Source organism: Nylanderia fulva, unplaced genomic scaffold (genome assembly GCF_048542155.1).
Source record: "Nylanderia fulva isolate GAGA-0341 unplaced genomic scaffold, ASM4854215v1 Scaffold322, whole genome shotgun sequence".
Lineage (NCBI taxonomy): Eukaryota > Metazoa > Arthropoda > Insecta > Hymenoptera > Formicidae > Nylanderia > Nylanderia fulva.
Genome location: NW_028190393.1, coordinates 24,578 through 43,542, shown reverse-complemented (window position 1 = coordinate 43,542; position 18,965 = coordinate 24,578). Strand labels below are relative to the sequence as shown.

The following is an 18,965-nucleotide window of genomic DNA, read 5'->3' as shown; positions in this document are numbered from 1 at the left end:
AATAAACCATTTATCATTGGTTTGTTCTAATGGATTAATAGTCCTGTTTATAAAATTTGTTGCGTTAATGTGGTTATTAATATATTTATTATTTCGAGAGTTTACACTATTTTTCTCTGAACAAGAAAAAACTATGGGTTTAATATTATTATAGTAATCCGATTCTTTTTTTAGCAATAACCAACCGAATTTTTTCTTATGTAAGTAATGTAAGTTTAAAATTTGTTTTTCGAATAATCTACTATGGTGGTTATAAATCTCTTGCCATACCTGGGATGGGATGTTGTTATTTAATCTTTGTGTAAAGTATCTTATGTTTTTGTTAAAATACCCTATTTGTCTGTGCAAGTCAAATATCTCTATGTTTAATATTTCCATTCTAAATTTATGCAACACACTGTCTAACCTTTTTTTTGATTTATAATGACATACGTTAATATTACTATTGTCTGATAGATGCTTAGGTAAAACTCTGAATGTCTTACATTGTTTTAAAAATATTAATTTGGACACAGTTCTTATTTTGCCATAATTCCCCTAGCCAAGATTTTAAATCTTCAAAACTTTGTTGTCCATAATTATGTTGTACAAACTTAAAATTAAAATGGTGGAACTTAAAAAGTGTATAATTATTACGCATTGTAAGGCCAGCGTGAATTAAATGTATCTATTTTATAAATTAAACTTCGGCTCGTATACAATTAAAATATGTGATATAATAAAAGGCCAACTTAACGAGCTTATATGCTATTAATTGAAAAATTTATTTATTAATTTACGTCATACTATAAAAAAGTTAAGATAAACGTTTCGACTGTACGACAGTCTTTCTCAATATCCTAATAATATGTTAAAAAATTAATTTAGTCATTTCGACATCATAAATAAATATAACAATTATAAGATTATATGACGAACGCAGTACAAAATTCATGTTTGTTGGCATGAGTTAGAGCGTCAGATGCTGTTATATTATGTAACGACACTGTGAACAAATTAATATATCCGCTCAAATATTACATTTAGATTTTTAATAAATAGTATTAACTTACTTTTTTGTCAACGAACATAACACTTTTTTTAAAAAATTATTTCTTTTTACTTAACATAATCACAATGTGTACTTTTTTAAAAAACAAATCGATATCTGTATCTTACAATGTCGGCGCGCTGTATATATACCCAATTTTTAAGATGACGTAGACAATTTTTTTAGAATATCATAATAAGAACCGTCAAGACGCTCGGTGTCCTTTTTTAGGTTGATACTGTTGTTTTCTTCTTTGATATATATCATTTCTGATATCAACTTTTTATAATAATTCTTTTCATAATCTAATGTAGTTTTTCTTTTTATTCTCACATTAGATATTAATACAAAGAAAGGCTCTGTCGATAGGAATACATGCATCAAAGAGATTGCTGCACAAAGAGAAAACTGTGACTCTCTTAAAAATGATGATGCTCAAATATTAGGTGAGTTTCTTTAATATTAGCAAACTTCATAAGTGCTATTTTATGATAAACATATAATATAGTTTTGCTTCTTACTTTTATATTAGATACTGATATGAAAATAAGATCTATTGATGAAAATATATATAATGATATGAAAATAAGATCTATTGATGAAAATATATATAATGATATGAAAATAAGATCTATTGATGAAAATATATATAATGAAAAGGCTGCCTTGCAAGAAAAAGGCTATGAATTTTTAGAGATCAGTGACTCGCAAATATTAGGTGAGTTTTCTTAATATTAACTAAAAATTTAAAATATCCCACATTAATGTTATGTGAAGTGTCGGTTAAATCAGCTGGTTTTTTAATATGTTGTAGCTTATAATCTATTGAAAAAAATGTAATAGGCTCAAAGCTAAATAATAGGTACTGATTTATACAATCAGTCAAATATGAAATACTCGGGCTTTGCGAACTGCTTGCCTGGCTATACTCAATAATTGTTTATTAATTAGCCTTGAGATTATTGTATCTTTTGTTCAACAGATCATAAGCTACATTTGAAAAAAAACAGCTAGTTTAACTGAAATTCATTTCACATAAGATTAATGCGAAGTACTTTCATAACTATTATTTTAGCATAATTATTTGATAATAATTCAGTTCTGCTTTTATATTAGATATTAATACATTGATAAATGCTATCGATAAAAATGAAAATATTGGTCAGATGCATATCAAAGGCTGTAATTTCCTGAAAAATTCTGGAATTTTAATGACTATAGGTAATTTTTTCAATATTAATCACAATATTTTTGTCTCCTATCACTTTTATTTTTTATATGAAACAGATCCTTTATTAAAATTTGCACATGGCACTTAATATTTAGTAATTTGTATTACTATTGTATTACTATATATATATATCCTAAAAAAATCATAAAAATGAAAAGGTCAGGCCATGTTCAAAAGAAGGCACTCAAAAATTTAAACGATCTAATAATAAATTATCACGAAAAGTAACTGATATGTTATTCAAGGTGCCAGTTCAAAGTGAACATACGTAAAGTGTATATTATCTAAATTTAGTAATAATATATTACCATGAAAAATAACTGTGATATTTTATTCAAGGTGCAAGTTCACATTGAACATACATACATATAAGTAAAACTGATTACAATTTGATTCTAGAAAATAAGTGCGATATGTTATTCTTAGTGCACAAAATATAATAGTCGTTTATAGAGATTTGATTTGAAATTCATACTAGCCCGTACAATGAAAAATAATTGCTCGTAATTCCAGAGTACCAATTTGTTAATTACTCAGAAAAATAACATGGCGGCCTGCTCTCAAAAAACTTTCGATGGGTAGAATAAATAATTGAAATAAGAGTTGTGAAAATTGTATAAATTAAAAACCTCCAATCTTTCTTTAGTAAAATTTCGAATTTTCGTATCAACTTCCGATTTGTGTTATACCGTATTTTCAGGGAGTAAGTTATTGATCAGAAAACTTTGCCTTGTTGCTCGAAACGGGTGTATATTAAGTAAAATTTATAAATGTACAGTTCTCAGGTCAAGTACAATAAAGCTATACGCTTAAAAAGTTTACTGATTATTTGTCGTAATATACAATAAAAAATTACATATTAATTAAGTGAATAATATCGAAAATTATAAGTCAAATGAAACCTTGCTATTTAAAACCTATTCTTCATGATCGCAAGACACTATTTTCTATTTAAAAGATTTTCTTCAGAAACACAGAAGAAAAAGGTATTTGTATATAGTTTTGTATATTCACTTCGTTGTGTGTAGAGCTTTTAAAAATACGTTGAATCCTTATTCTAATCTAATCTTCTTCTAATGTAATACTTTTCGTACTTCAAATGTTGTAGTAATTATTCTGTAAGAGCTTCGACATTATTTCTAAATGGACATCGAGAAACATCATAGTTTTTTGAGAGCAGGCCGCCATGTTATTTTTCTGAGTAATTAACAAATTGGTACTCTGGAATTACGAGCAATTATTTTTCATTGTACGGGCTAGTATGAATTTCAAATCAAATCTCTATAAACGACTATTATATTTTGTGCACTAAGAATAACATATCGCACTTATTTTCTAGAATCAAATTGTAATCAGTTTTACTTATATGTATGTATGTTCAATGTGAACTTGCACCTTGAATAAAATATCACAGTTATTTTTCATGGTAATATATTATTACTAAATTTAGATAATATACACTTTACGTATGTTCACTTTGAACTGGCACCTTGAATAACATATCAGTTACTTTTCGTGATAATTTATTATTAGATCGTTTAAATTTTTGAGTGCCTTCTTTTGAACATGGCCTGACCTTTTCATTTTTATGATTTTTTTAGGATATCACTTACTTTTTAAAGTACAGATATATAGAGCAGCTTTCTATAATAGTAATTCATGTATAAATTAATAGTAATTCAAGTATCACAAATATATGTATTTTCGATTCTTATCACATAACTTTGTATAAGTAACAATTTATGCAATACAGTTCAAAATAATTGAAATATATGGTATATATATGTACATATATAAAATATATAATTATATTATAGTATACATATATATTTTATTTAATCATATATGTAAATGTTTGTATAATTGTAATAACTTTTAACGATACATTGCACATTTATTTCAATTGCAACAGAATGAATTTATATTCTTGTATGAATATTGAAAATAAAGAATGGGCCCCTCCATCGCCCATTCTCGTGAGAACGCAACCATATATTTTTCTTCGTCTCTCCGATTTTAACACGACATACATATTTCTGTCTGATAATTTTTTTCTGGATGATACTTTTTGAAATGTCATGAAGCCTAGGTCAAATTAGAAACTTATTGCACTCGTTTTAATGCAGCGCTTACAGCAGCTTTTATAAAGCGCCAGAGCAGCCGATATTTTATTTTGGCGCTTACGGCAACTTTTATACAGCGCTAGAACAGTTGATGTTTTAATGTAGCGTTTACGGCAGCCTTTATACAGCGCCATTATTTAATCTGTTCTAAGAACAATATGTATGCCCCTTGTGCTCCTTTGGGCCATTTTTTCTTGAACACTTCCATATCATTAGAGTAATACCATTCCGATTTTGTGTCAGCTCTCAACATACACGTGTAGTGACCACGACTCATTTCTTCACCTTCGTGAAATATAGCGCTTATTAGCTTGTACTTTTTTTATTAATCGTGATATTACTCGTCGGCACGGCGGTAATCCAATTGTTGATAATTTTTTTAGAAGCACCGTTTACAAAAGTATATAAATTGAGCTGTATTACTACGACGGAAAAAGTTGATTCGATTACGGTTTTCTTTTTCAATACGGTGCCCTTACATTCGTTACAATTGCCGTTTATCGTTTCCCATTTAGAAAATTCTACATTAATCAAACTTTGTAGAGTGACACCTTTTTTCCTTTTTAATGTCGAATGTATAGGTAATATTAACAAACTACTGCTTTCCAGCTTAGTTACATTGTAATTACATTTGATATTCGAGCAACATGTTACGTGCTTTAATTCGAGTTTTAATACATCATTGACGTCGGAATACGTCGATATTAGAGCCGTAAAAAATTCCGAAACATCTTGTTGTGTTCGTTCTTCGAAGCGTTTTCCGACAGATCTTCTAACCGCTTGAATGTTGCAATATTTACGTTCACCATACGCGCAGATAGCATCAATCAATGCATTCGATGCTTTATTTTTCAGTATTTGTTGCCTAATACGTACGCAATGAAACGCACATTGTAATATTACATTAGCGTAACACGAAACAGCATCGTTATTGCAAAGGCCATATATTTTCCACGTAACTATACTTTCTGGTTCCTCACAATCATAATTCTGCATATCATCAATGATATTAGAGATATCCCATCGACGATCGTACATTTTCACAACCTTTTTCTCGGACGGATTGATTTGTGGCAGTTCAGATTTGAATATAGATCTCAGTCAATTATATTCTACAATGGCTCTCGAGTTTGCTTTAACTGATGCTGGATTGAAATTTATCAAATGTAGGCCTTCCAATTTACTTACTCGTGACAAACCTACATAGGCTTGACCATCACTGAATACAGTCGTTCCTAAATCCATCATTGCATTGTTACATGTAATTCCTTCGATTATAAATAATTCGACATTCTTTAATTTGTCTCTCAAAGTTTTCAAGACCATGTCTGACAATTGCGTATATTTTGGTGTAGATTCATGACTAACCGGTAGTTGAAACATTCTATGGATTGTCAAGCCATCGATATTGAATGCTGCGATACCCGTGGGAGCAGATATGGCAGTCGTTTTTTCCAAATTTATTCTGATCCAATGTTTAATCGTTTCAATTAGAAAACTTTTCCCTGTACCACCCTCGCCACTTACGTACAGTCGCAGAATCTGATTCTTATCTTGTAAAACTTGGCATACTCCATCAAAGACTCTTTTCTGGTCTTCGTTCAATTGCGACATCATTTGCGATAAATCAATCGGGTCGTCAATCTTACCAAAATCTTCCAGATCTTTCATCGCGTCGTCAGCTTCTATCGGATTACAATCCAGTTCATCGTCATCGGATTTGTCTCTGTCTGCTGTTTTCAGATCATTTTCGCGCTTCTCGATTAATTCAGCAACGTTCTCAAAAGCTTTCTGTATTTCTTCGAGCCTTTCGTGATATTTCATTGCCTTCGTTAAAACAGACTCTGAATTCTTAAAGGCATCCGTGTAAGTCTCGAATGTACCTTTGAGTTCACTCAAATCTCTCCATGGTTTGAACAGAAGAAGCAGCGAGTAAAAGTATTTTTCGGGCTCAGTTTTTATATTAAATCGATAATGGTTAATTAAATAACCTTTTTTTCGTTTTTTAAAAATAAACCCGATGCCAGTTTGTAACACTTGACTTCGTCATTATTTGACATCTGTTTCGTAATTTCCCAGAATCTGGCAAAATCGTACAAATTCAATGATTCTAATTCCTGAGGTCTATTTGGATAGTAATCATCGATGAGTGACGAACAGTAAATATTCGTAGAATTTTCATCGAGAGCTTAAATTTCATTAAATGTTTTAACTTTTCTATTTCTCACCTCATTAACATCGATCCATTTGACCATGGTATCATTATCCGTACCGTACAAGGGATTCCCTAATAGTGTATCCGCAGCTTCTAAAGCACCGCATTCTCTGTTATTTAATGAACGCATTGCAAAATTCCACAGTTTCGATGCCAAGAACTTATTCGAATCTATTACTTCAAAGTCTGTATTGCATTTTTCCGACTTTGTCGTGTATTTTGTTAAATATGAGTTTAAAAACTCTGATTTTTCTCTAATAAATTGTATGTCCATATTTCCCTCCCAGGCTAATTTGATAGACGGATTATAATCATTTATAAACCTTTCCGACTCCTTGCGAGGAAGATCGTACAATCTGCTCTTACTGCGTAAATTTTTTCTACCGACTATCGAAGTGATAACGTCTCTTAAAACGAAATTCTCAGTAACTGGCCGAGGAAAATCGAACCGACACTTTCTGTATATATTAGTTTCCGTTTTTTTTGTACGCATGCAATACGAGTTATGTTTATGATTCTGATCACTTATTACCGTATCGTACAACGTTGGCGAAACATTTTCATCTGGAATTTCACACGTTACGTATTTTTGAATAAACGTAGCAACTTCTTCATCCGGCGATTTTCCTAATACTGGAGCATCTTTTATCCAAATCATACAATGCATGTGCTGGATACTTCTACGTTGATATTCCAGTCACCAGAAGTAATGAATAACCTTTCGTATTAAATTATCGGACAAACAAATAAAATCAATCATGGCTTTGAATTTTATACACATGAATCTAGAAGTACTTACAAGATCGTATGCGATTAGTTCGCTGATGCCTAACTTCTTTTTATCGGGATTCATATCTCGTAAATATTCACCCAAATCGAACCATTTCCATTCACTAGGACTCAAAGTCAAAAACCACGTCGCTGGACCGTAATGCAAAGTCATGCATTTTACATTATTGGACGGTTGTCGCCAAAATTGATCCGTATTTCTCAATTTTGCGAAAATACTCATTAAATTCGATTCTAATTGGTAACCTTTCAATTCGTTCAAGTATCTACCAGCAGTGTATCTCTCTCGTGGGTTAGAAACCATCATCGTATAATAGATACCACTTTTCAACTGTCGGTAGTTAGCATCATTGAGAAGGAAGAACAGATACTGCAGATTCAACCTGAATCTACTATGTTTCGACATCAATCGTGTTCTAATAAATAAATATTCCGGCAATGCAAAGTTTCTATCTTCTCGTTGTCCATTGACACCATCAGGATATAAATCAGGGAAACACATGACATCCAGATATTTATAACGATTATCCATTGGAAAATCTTCAATTTTCACCATTTGATAAAGCTTCAATGCAGATTCGTTATCGATTCTTTTCGCGTGTATTGGGTATATTGTATACTGATCGTTAATATCCGAATGTTCAGTGATTTGTGTGAGAAAAGCCGTACGTTTTAAAACGGTTTGATCATTATTATTTTTGTTTTGCTGTACATTGTACAAATTCAATGCTGGTAATTCCTCAACCTACCTCATTTATTTCGTCATTGTCGCTTTCCTCATCGACAATCCGATATTCTGTTTCCTGCAACTTATTCTTTAATAGATCATCAGATGACGCTGGAAGACGAATTTTTGAATAATGAGGATTATTTTCTTTCAACCATTGTAAAGCCTTATACATTTTATTAATATCTACCAAATTTTCCCAAACCACTTTAGATTTCTTGGGTATACCTCGAACGAGAATGTGCAACTCGTGATTCAAATTTATAGGATCTTCCGGAGGACATACCTTATCCAATGTTTCTTGTAAAGGCAGAGGCAAATGAAATGTTCTACCTTTTTCCTAAACAGAGTTCGATTATATAAGTTTCTTGATTTAAAATGTGCTATATTTAAATCATTTAATTATTTTTTTCGTTTCAAGTACAATTAACAGCAAAAACTGCATATACGTAGGTATGTATTTGACCATACTGCCATTACTTGAAACAAATACATTATTCGATATTAACAAATTGGAACTCTGGAATTACGAGTAATTATTTTTTCATTGTACAGACTAGGTTTAAATTTTTGAGGACCTTCTTTTGAACATGGCTTGACCTTTTCATTTTTATGATTTTTTGGAGATAGGGTGAGAGAGGACGAATGAGGGTAAGAGAAGACGAGATAGGCGAAAGAGGGTGAAAGAGAACGAAAAGGGTGAGAAAGGACGTACGAGGGTGAAAAGAGGTGAGAGAGGGTGAGAGAGGACGAGAAGAGGGTGAAAGAGGACGTAAAGAGGGTGAGAAGAGGACGATAGAGTGATGATAGGTCGACAAGTGAAGAAGGGTCGAAAGATGATGATAAAGAAGGAAAGAAGGGGTGAGAGAGGACCGCCGAAGAGTGAAGAGGTGCAAATAGGCCCGAAGGGGTCAGCGGGGTGAGCACGATGCACGAGGGTGCGCGGCCGACCTAAACGGCGTGGACGCGGACCCAACGAGGGTGAAAGCCGCCCCGAGATGGCGTGGGAATGAAGGGGTGAAAGCAGACCGAACAGGGTGAAAGAGGGTGAGAGAGAATGAAGAGGGTGAGGAGAGGACGAAAGCGGTGAGAGAGAATTAAAGAGGGTGAAAGAGGACGAAAGGGACCGAAAAGGGGGTTGAGGTTGGACCAAAAGTGGTGAAAGAGGACGAAGGGGGTGCGAAGGGAATAAAAGAGGGTGCACAGAGGATGAGCGAGAATGAAAGAAGTGAAAGAGGACCCAAAGAGGGTGAGAGAGGGCGAAAGAAGGGTGAAGAGAGTGAAGCGGACGAAAGGAGGTGTGAAAAAGGCGAAAGAGGGGGGTAGATTGTAGGGTGGGAGTGGGGTGTGGTTGGGGTGGGTGTGGGTGGGGGCGGGATGTTGGAGGGAAAGGAGTGGGTGGAAGTTGAGGGAGGTGTGAGTGAAAGGTGAGAAGAGATTTATACGCGGAAAGAGAAGAAGAAGAAGAAGAAGAAGAAGAAGAAGAAGAAGAAGACGACGTTTCTTAATTTTTCATGAAAAACGTCACTTTTTGACCGCTTGTATCTCCGGAACGGCTTGACCGATTTTATTTTTTCTTGGCTCAAATTACTCGTGGCGATGCCGCCTTTCAGGTTATGTTACGTGCAATTCAAAATTTTTTATATTTTAGTAGTTCTACACCCCCAAAAAATGGACTTTGATGGTGCAGGATAAGGAGACTTGTAGTGTCTTTTAAGGTCTTTTAGGGTTTGAACATGGCCGGAGACACTACCGCGTCTCCTGATATATATACAGTTAATATTTTCTAATTTTAAATGATATAACTGAATAATCTCAAAAATCTTTAGAATGTTGGAAAATGTTTTAAATATTTTTAATGGTTTTGAAGATTCAAGAGATTGTAATATATATTTAATTTTTGAAAAAAGTCAACACAAACAATAAAAAATTATAATTTTTTTAAATAAAATTATATATTATTTCAAATATATATAGGATATCTCATTTACAGAACTATAAATTTACAGAACTCAAATCAGTTTTATTGAAAACTAATTTTAAAGTGATGTAAAGGTCATCCCTCAACACACATATCCTGAAGACGTTTCTGAGAACATCTTGAGAATGTTCAATGTCCTCTGGATATCCTCAGAATGTCTTCGGATATGTGTGCTATTAGGGTTTTTATTTCTTAAATAGAACCACCTATTTTTTCACATAAATTGATTTCTCACAATATTCTGAATAAACATTTATAAGAGCAGGTGGTCATAAGTGAATAGTTTGAGGTATTTTATACTCTTCAATTTAACATAATCTTACTAGACTAAATTTTTTATAAATAAAATTTTTTAAGATATTCATTTTCCGATAATCTTAGTTTAATATTTTTATGCACAAAAATAGAGAAAAATTGATTATATAAAGAAAACATAGTTGTTTTAAAAAATATGTAACTGATAGTTGTAAATTACATATTTTTTTTCTTAAAAAAACTGTTTTTCTTTACAACAATCGATTCTTTCATAATTTTTAGCATAAAAGTATTGAAGTAGACTATCAAAAATGAATATTTTATGAAATATTCATAGTTGCGAGATATTTAGTTACAATTTTTACAAAACTACAGTATAAATATCGCGTAAAGTATATTTACTTTTTGATCAGCTTATTTTTACAACATTTTATGCAGAATATTGTGAAAAATCGACTCACGTGAAAAAATATACTGGTTTCATCTAAGAAATTAAAGGTGATCTTCAAACAACTTCAGTCAAGATCAAATCATGACACCATTTATGTCCCGCTTAAAACCATACAACTTTTATTTGAAACATTTGTCAATAAAATCATTGGTTTTGTGAATATAGTACTGTAAATTTAAAATGGGATATTATCCTGTATATAATTGCGATTCCCAAGAAGTTAATTATATTAATAAAATCACCGACAAAATTAGACATCCTATATTACGAAAATATATTATTTTCTATATTATATAATCGTAATATTTATTTTTATTGTATTTATAATTTTTTATTTTCAGATATGTCTTATGACGTCACATCTGATAATTTTGATGACTGTGTTAAAAAATTTTTTTTCGTGATTTTGGTATGTTATTAAATTATTCCCAATTATACCATATTTACCGTAATTATTATACAAGAAACAATTAACAAATGTAGCATGTTTATTTGTAAACAAAAAAGAGAACTTTAATTGTTCTATCAAAATATTTTGCACAAACTTTTTAATATATTTATTAATTAAGTTTAGATTTATAGTCCCCATTTTAATTGATCATTCCTCAAAGCTTTTTTATTTTTGATTACACAAAATATTTCAAATAAAAATGTTTCTTAATTTGAAGGGAGGCAGAAAATGACGCTACTGATTTTTTATTAAAAGGCCCTTCTCAAGTTAATTTAAAAGTCATTTATGTTCTTGTATATATAAAATATATATATATATATATTATGTATATATATAGAATTATATATTCTTTTATACAAATTAATTCCTCGGAATTTTGGCATAAAAAGTTGTAAGCGTAAGATGGTTAAAAAGTTTACGAATAGTATACGAAATTCTTTATACTTAAATTTGACATAGTTTTATATAAACTATAAAATATTTCATAAGATTATTCTTTTTTAGGCAATTTTATTTAATAATTTTGTGCATAAAATAATGCAGAAATCAGCTATGAAAAAAAAATACAGTTTGTAAGAAAAGTATGCAGCTGCTAATTGTAATTTACATACTTTTTCTTGAAAACAACTATACGCTTTCTTTATACCAATTAATTTTCTCTCTTTATTTTGGCAAAAGTATTGAGATAAGATCATCAAAAAATAAATATTTACTAAATATTTCATAGTTTATGTAAGATTATTCAAATTAAAGTATAAATATCTCGTAAAAACCCTCTTACCCTTATAATTTTTTATGTGAAAATTGCAAGATATCGATTTATGTAAAAAAATATAGTATTCCATTTTAAAAAACAATTATCTTTAATACAAACTTTGAAAGCACCTTTTAGAAAAAGTCAGCGCTATTTTCTATTTCTCTAAAAATCAAATAACTTGTTGAAGCACATTTTGTTGTACAAGCCAAAAAAAAAGTTTTTGAAAATGATTGATAAAATGGGACACCCTGTAAAAATCTTGTTAATACAATTAATTAAATAGCTAATGTTTTGTTATGCTATATTAAAGAGTTATTTTAAATTACAGTATATTGTGGATGTAATGATAAAGATTTAAAAAATTATTTAGTGAAATATATATATAATATATATATAATATTAGTAAAAATATGTGCAATAAAATATAATTTCTAACATATAAATTTTTGTTTACAACTGTGCGGCGTATTATTATGTACTTTTAATATATTTCTCATAGCTATTATTAATTTTAATAGTTTTTCAATTTGATATTTTTTTTTACAAAATTTAATAGATACATCAGATATATGCGTATCTCCTATTCAAACTGCAACGACAGATAAGAGAGTGCAATATCCAATAAAGAGAACATAAATCCAGTATTATCTTCAGTACCAGCCCCAGTATTACCTGCATTGGATGGTATGTAGATTTATACATGTGCTTTTTTAAAAATTAGTCATATGTATTTTTTTTAGATAAGTTAGATATGTTTATGCTTTAATTCTTTTTCAATGAGTAATTATTATGATATACCGCTCGCGAAATTATTCATCATAATGGTCGTTTTTAAGCTAATAGAATTACAAATAATTGATACAAGAATCATTTAATATTTTTTAAATATTTTTTAAAAACCAAAGATTTTGTCATATATACGCTATACAATCAATTTCTATGTACAGTAGCATAGTGACAACCAACTTTTTCACGAAAAAATGACAAGTTATTTGGATTACAACTGTCATGACTGGTCTTGATGCATAATATAAAATAAATATCCTGATTGAAGTTATGTTTTAAACAGTTGTTAACGTGTTATATTTTGAATAATACTAAATATACTTATGTAAATATCGAAAGTTATTCTTGTTTTTTTTTTTGCAGTTTCTCGTACAGGATGTCTTAAAAGTTCTGCAACAATTAAACATTTGGAAAATAAAAGCTTTTTGAGAAAATATTTCAATAAAATTATAAGGCTTTAAGTGATGCATGAAAGTTGCAAATTATAATATATTTTCTTCAAAATAACCTCAAAACTGTTTTCTTTACATCAATTGATATGTCTAATTATTTTATGCATAAAAGTAATAAAGTATTAAAGATTATCGAAAACTAAATATTTTACAAGAGATTTTATATTTAATGCATTACATAAAGCCCTATAACTTTTATTAAATATTTTTTTGAAGTATTTGTTTTCAAGATATTTGACTATGGCAGAACTTTTGGGACATTGTATATTTACACATATTTATATTAAATAAATAGGATATCGCATTTTAAAAGATCCACACATTTCTTGAATTAAGATTTACTATGTTCATTTAACATATCTTGAGAATAGAAGATAAAAATATAAGCAAATATTATAAAATGCATCAAAATCAAAGACATTACAGTTATATGTTAATGCATGTTTTCACTTAATGTTCTTTTATATTTTCTTTTATACTTTAGATATTAATAATGATAAAGAAAATAGCAGTGATTCGGATATTTGCCATCTGAAGATGAACTACATTTATTGGAACATAACGAATCACAACAGAAAAAGAAATTAGTTTTAGAGGAGAAATTAAATACAACTGCGTCTTCAGTATCGAATACAGATGTCTCGATAGAAAATAGTACTGCGTGCAACGACGAAGATATGTATGTAGAAATGTCTAATGCTAAAACTATAAAAAAAACTACTGTTTCTATTGCTTGAAATTGCAAACGCAACTTCCGCGTCATTTGGAAACTGTACATCGTGATGAACCTGAAGTTAAAAATTCGCCCTATTAGCTAAAGGCAATCCGGAACGGAAAAAAATAATAGATATTATTAGAAAAAAAGGAAATTTTCATTTAACATAAACTCAGAAGCTAATAATGGAAACTTATTGTATGCAGACGTCCCAATGAAAAACACAATAAAGTTGCTACAGACTTTATAGCATGTGGAAAATGCCAAGGTTTTTTTGCAAAACAAACCATACGGCATCATTCTCGAAATTGCTTTAAAAAAGATTTTAGTAAAATAATGCATCATGATTATGGGCAGAAAAGTGGCTTGCAGAATTCATCATTTGGCAAGTGAAACGTTAAAGAAATTGTATTTCCAGTAATGAGAGACGATGAAGTAACAAGAATTATACGATATGATAAATTGTTATATTATATGCAAATAAGTTATGTATTAAATATAAAACACAACACCAGCACGATATGATACGTGCAAGGTGCGCGTTCTTGGTCGATTCCTATTAGCATTGAAGAAAATAAATACAACTATTAAAGATTTCAAGTCACTCTATCATCCAAAAGTATACGATGATTGCATTTCTGCAATTAATATTGTAGCAGGTTACAATAATGAAGAAAATATTTACAAAACTCCAGCGGTAGCGGCTAATTTATCAACATTGCTTAAACATGTGGGAAATCTACTTATTACAGAATACATAAAGGCAAATGATTCAGAGAAAAAAGAAATTAGTAAAAGATTTTCTAAAATTATTAGTTGTAGACATTGGAACAACAGTCAACAAAACTGTCATTTAAACACAATCAGCTTACAAAAGACGCAAAAAGTGAACCTACCGTTAATGCAAGATATTCAAACATTGTATCAACATTTGGAAAAAGTAAGAAAGAGGCCTATGAGGCATTAGAAAAATCTTTTTCTTACAAAAATTGGATCTCTTTAACAGAGGTAACGTTAACATCATTTCACGTATTCAATAGACGACGAGCGGGAGAAATAGAGCGAATACTTATCAAAGATTTTAAAAATCACGAATATATAAATAAAAACATGTATTTGCGATATATATGCATTATTATCAGAGAAGAACCGAAGAATAGCAGAAAATTATAGTCGATTTTGCATTAGAGGGAAATTAGGGCCGTACCGTACCTGTGTGTTAATTAACGAATGAGCTACTTAAATGTGTTAATCTGATTTTACAATTTCGTAAAGAAGCTGAAGTAACGCAGAAAAATCCATACGTCTTTGGATTACCTGGTTATACAAAAATAGAAAATAGATATCTTAGAGCCTGCATATTAATGCGCAAATTTGCGCAAGAATGCAATGCAATTGAATCATCAAGTTTACGCGTACGATTTTAAGGAAACACGTGGCAACTCATTGCATACAATTGAATCTTAATGATATCGATGTTTCCGATTTGTCTACATTCATGGGACATGCAAAAAAATACATCGAGAACACTATAGACAACCGCTTGCAAGCAGGGATATTCTTAAAATATCACAATATTTAGAGGCGGGTCCAAGGTAATATACAAGATTTGAAAGAATCTTCATCAGACAAAACGAACTCGAAGATGAAAATAATAATCTAGATGATGAAAATAATAACGACGCAATGATGATGACGCACATAAATGAAGAAAATTTATCTTTAAGTAAATATATAGAATTTTAAACTAATTTTCTATTTTTACTTAATAAGAAATACTAGGTGAAAAATTAAGATTTACATTTTTTTTGACATTGAAATATAAAAATATTTATTCGATAGACTAGCACACAAACATGATTTAATAACGTCTTCTTAGGCAGCAAAAAGTCCGAAAAACAAAAACATTCAAAAGACGTTCTAGTAATCTATGAATGTAACATCTTTTAGCAGTGTTTATGATATATTTTGAATTTTTATTGCTTGCGATAATACATTTTTAATACATTATTAATATACATTATCTTAAATTAGCTCTTTCTTTTTATTAAATTAGTACAGAATTTTTATTGAATTAGTGATTATATATATATGAAATTCGATTGTAACAAGTTCAATTTTTCACCTTGCGTATGTTTATTTGAAACGTATTTATTTTTAATGCTGAAAATTTGTTTATTTCAGATATATCTTCACATAAACATCCAATAATATAATAAATGAGAAACCAAAAAATAAACGGAAAAGATCCAGTAAGTATTTCGCATTGATTTATTAAATTCATATTTTCATTGTGTAAGTTATACAACAAGAATATTAGATCAATATTTGATGATTTTATAAGTATTTCTTGAAAACACTGTCTCTTTAGTTTAATATTTTTAAAAATGTTTCAAAGATTCTCTCTCTTGAATGTTATAAATATTTAATAAAGTTATTCATAATGGTGTTTGTTACATATATTAATTGCTACATATTACAAAAGTACATATTACTAAATAATTGCAATGTTTAATCAATATCATTTTTCTTAATTTCTTTGATAAGCAATATTAAAATTCAGAATTATTTTATGTAAAAATAATCGCAGTAGGTATACTAGGGGAGTTCTAACCCGGGGGCAATGAGGGGGGTGAGGGGCGGGGGGAATCGGGGCGAGGGGGGTGACGTCACGCGGGGGAGGGGGTCTTATCAGTAGATAAGCTTATCTTTTGTTTATAAACATATCAGATAACCTGATAAGGGGATCATGTTACCTGATAAGGGGATCATGTTACCTGATATGTTTATAAACAAGATAAGATAAGGGGATCATGTTACCTGATATGTTCATAACAAGATAAGATAAGATAAGCGGCGTCTTTGTAAGGTATCAAAGATAAGATAAGCGGCGTCTTTGAGCGATATCTAAGTTTTCATAAACAAGATAAGATAAAAATTCTACGAATGGCTGCCGCCGTTTCAAGGCTTGGATCGAGCGCCGACAATTGGATATCTAAATTTTCTCCGAAGATAAGATAAGATAATTCTGCGAATTATTAAGAACAAAGGTTTGCCGACAATCAAGCGGGTTGATCGTACAGGTTGCGACATGTTAATCCGATCCGACGTTGTCGATCCGACGGGGTGAAATGAAATAGCGGCCTTATCTATGTATTTCTAAGAATTATCAGCGATATCTAAATTTTCTCCGAAGATAAGATAAGATAATTCTGGGAATTATAAGAACAAAGGTTTGCCGACAATCAAGCGGGTTGATCCGTACAGGTTGCGACATGTTAATCCGATCCGACGTGTCGATCCGACGGGGTAAAATGAAATGGCGGCCTTATCTATGTATTTCTAAGAATTATCAGCGATATCTAATTTTCTCTGAAAATCAAGATAAGATATCGCACAAATATTTCTCGCGAATTAACAATTGCATCATCATCCCACGAACAAAGGGATGATCGGGATATATAAATGAGGACCGATGCAGCTGCCGGCCATAGTACCACATGGCGAGCGCACGCTTCATTCAGAATGTTTGTAATACTATCAAGTGCTTCCGACATTCTCAGTTTAAGTGCCGAACAGTTACAATATATTCCTAAGAGTGTTTTACTGCAAAAGTGTGGACAATTTGTAGAGCATTTGTGGGAAAAACTGCCGAGCACATTAAGGTGGATCCTGAGGTTCAAACCTATCGACGCTGTCGTGAACATTACAATCAACCGTGGCAGGAAACGCACATTGACGGTCCACACCCATGATCAGGGATTGCAGCGAATGTCAGCGAAAATAGGCTGAGGTTAAAAGTGTGAAAAAGTGATAGACATCGAAAAATGGAGAGCACACCGCAAAATCATGCAGAGTGTCATGAGAAGGGGTGTTATAAGACTGCCGAGAGATGGTATAGACATCTCGAGGTATGCTGTCACAATGAAAAAAAAGATAACCCGTTTTGTAATAAACGTTGAAGCGGCGACTTCAATTGTACAATATGTACGAAATCGCGAACTTGGTGTGCGAAAACCGCATACAAGAGATGTTGCCTATTTCCTGGAAACGCATGAAGACATTGTAAGAGTGGCTGGTGATTTATCTAAATGCACCAGAACGTCTAAGCGACACAAGCGAGTCGCATGTTATCAACGTCGATACAAAAATTGTGTCGATTATTTCACTGTGGACAACTATGATTTGGCTACTGGACATGCCTTCACCATCGGTGTCATGCAAAACACAATCATCCGAAAATGATTCTGACCAAGAAATGGAGGAGGAGTCAGATAGGAGAGAACCGTCATCATCATCATCATCATTTATCATCACTCATCATCGCCAGATTTCTTGTCGGCAGCCCTATTTATCTATTCTATGATAAAATAGGTGTACAAACATATGTGATTAACGTGTTCTGAGAGAGAGAGTAGATATGTCTTCGCGGAAGGTGTAAACGTCGATAGACAACTACTGAGTAGCCGTATTTTTTTTTTCGTCGAGATCCATCTTTCGGAGATAATTGCCTCATTGCATGAACAAAGGGATGACCGGGATATAAATGAGGACCGATGTCACGCCGGGTCATAGTACGGTGACTTTCGGCGTAAAAAGTGACCGAGAAAAAATTGTTTTGTATAAAAAAAGAGAAAAACAAAGAAGTATGATCCCCGACGAAAAGGGGGAGGTGGTCGTGTCCCTGTGACGAGATGGAGTCAAAATTGAAAAATTTTATAAATTTCGGTTTATCGATTGTACAAATTTCTCAGCGCTAGTCTCGAAAAAATTTGCGTCATTTTTGGATAAATAGGTATACACAGATGTGATTTACGGAGGTTTTCTGAGGGAGAGAGTAATAGGTCGTCTCGCGGAAGGTGGGGGGTGAGGTCAAAACACTGTCGAGAGACAACTACTGAGTAGCCAGCTATTTTTGTTTCGGTTATCGAATGTCAGGAGATTCATTCTATTCGGAGATAATGGTGCATCATTGCATGAACAAAGGGATGACCGGGATATA

At 31.4% G+C, this 18,965-nt stretch overlaps 2 pseudogenes; both read left to right on the top strand.

Moving 5' to 3' along the window:
- Positions 1-8,918: 8,918 nt before the first annotated feature.
- On the top strand, positions 8,919-14,133 carry LOC146722373 (uncharacterized; annotated as a pseudogene).
- Positions 14,134-14,306: 173 nt separating this feature from the next.
- Positions 14,307-17,755, top strand: LOC146722372 (uncharacterized; annotated as a pseudogene).
- Positions 17,756-18,965: the final 1,210 nt, after the last annotated feature.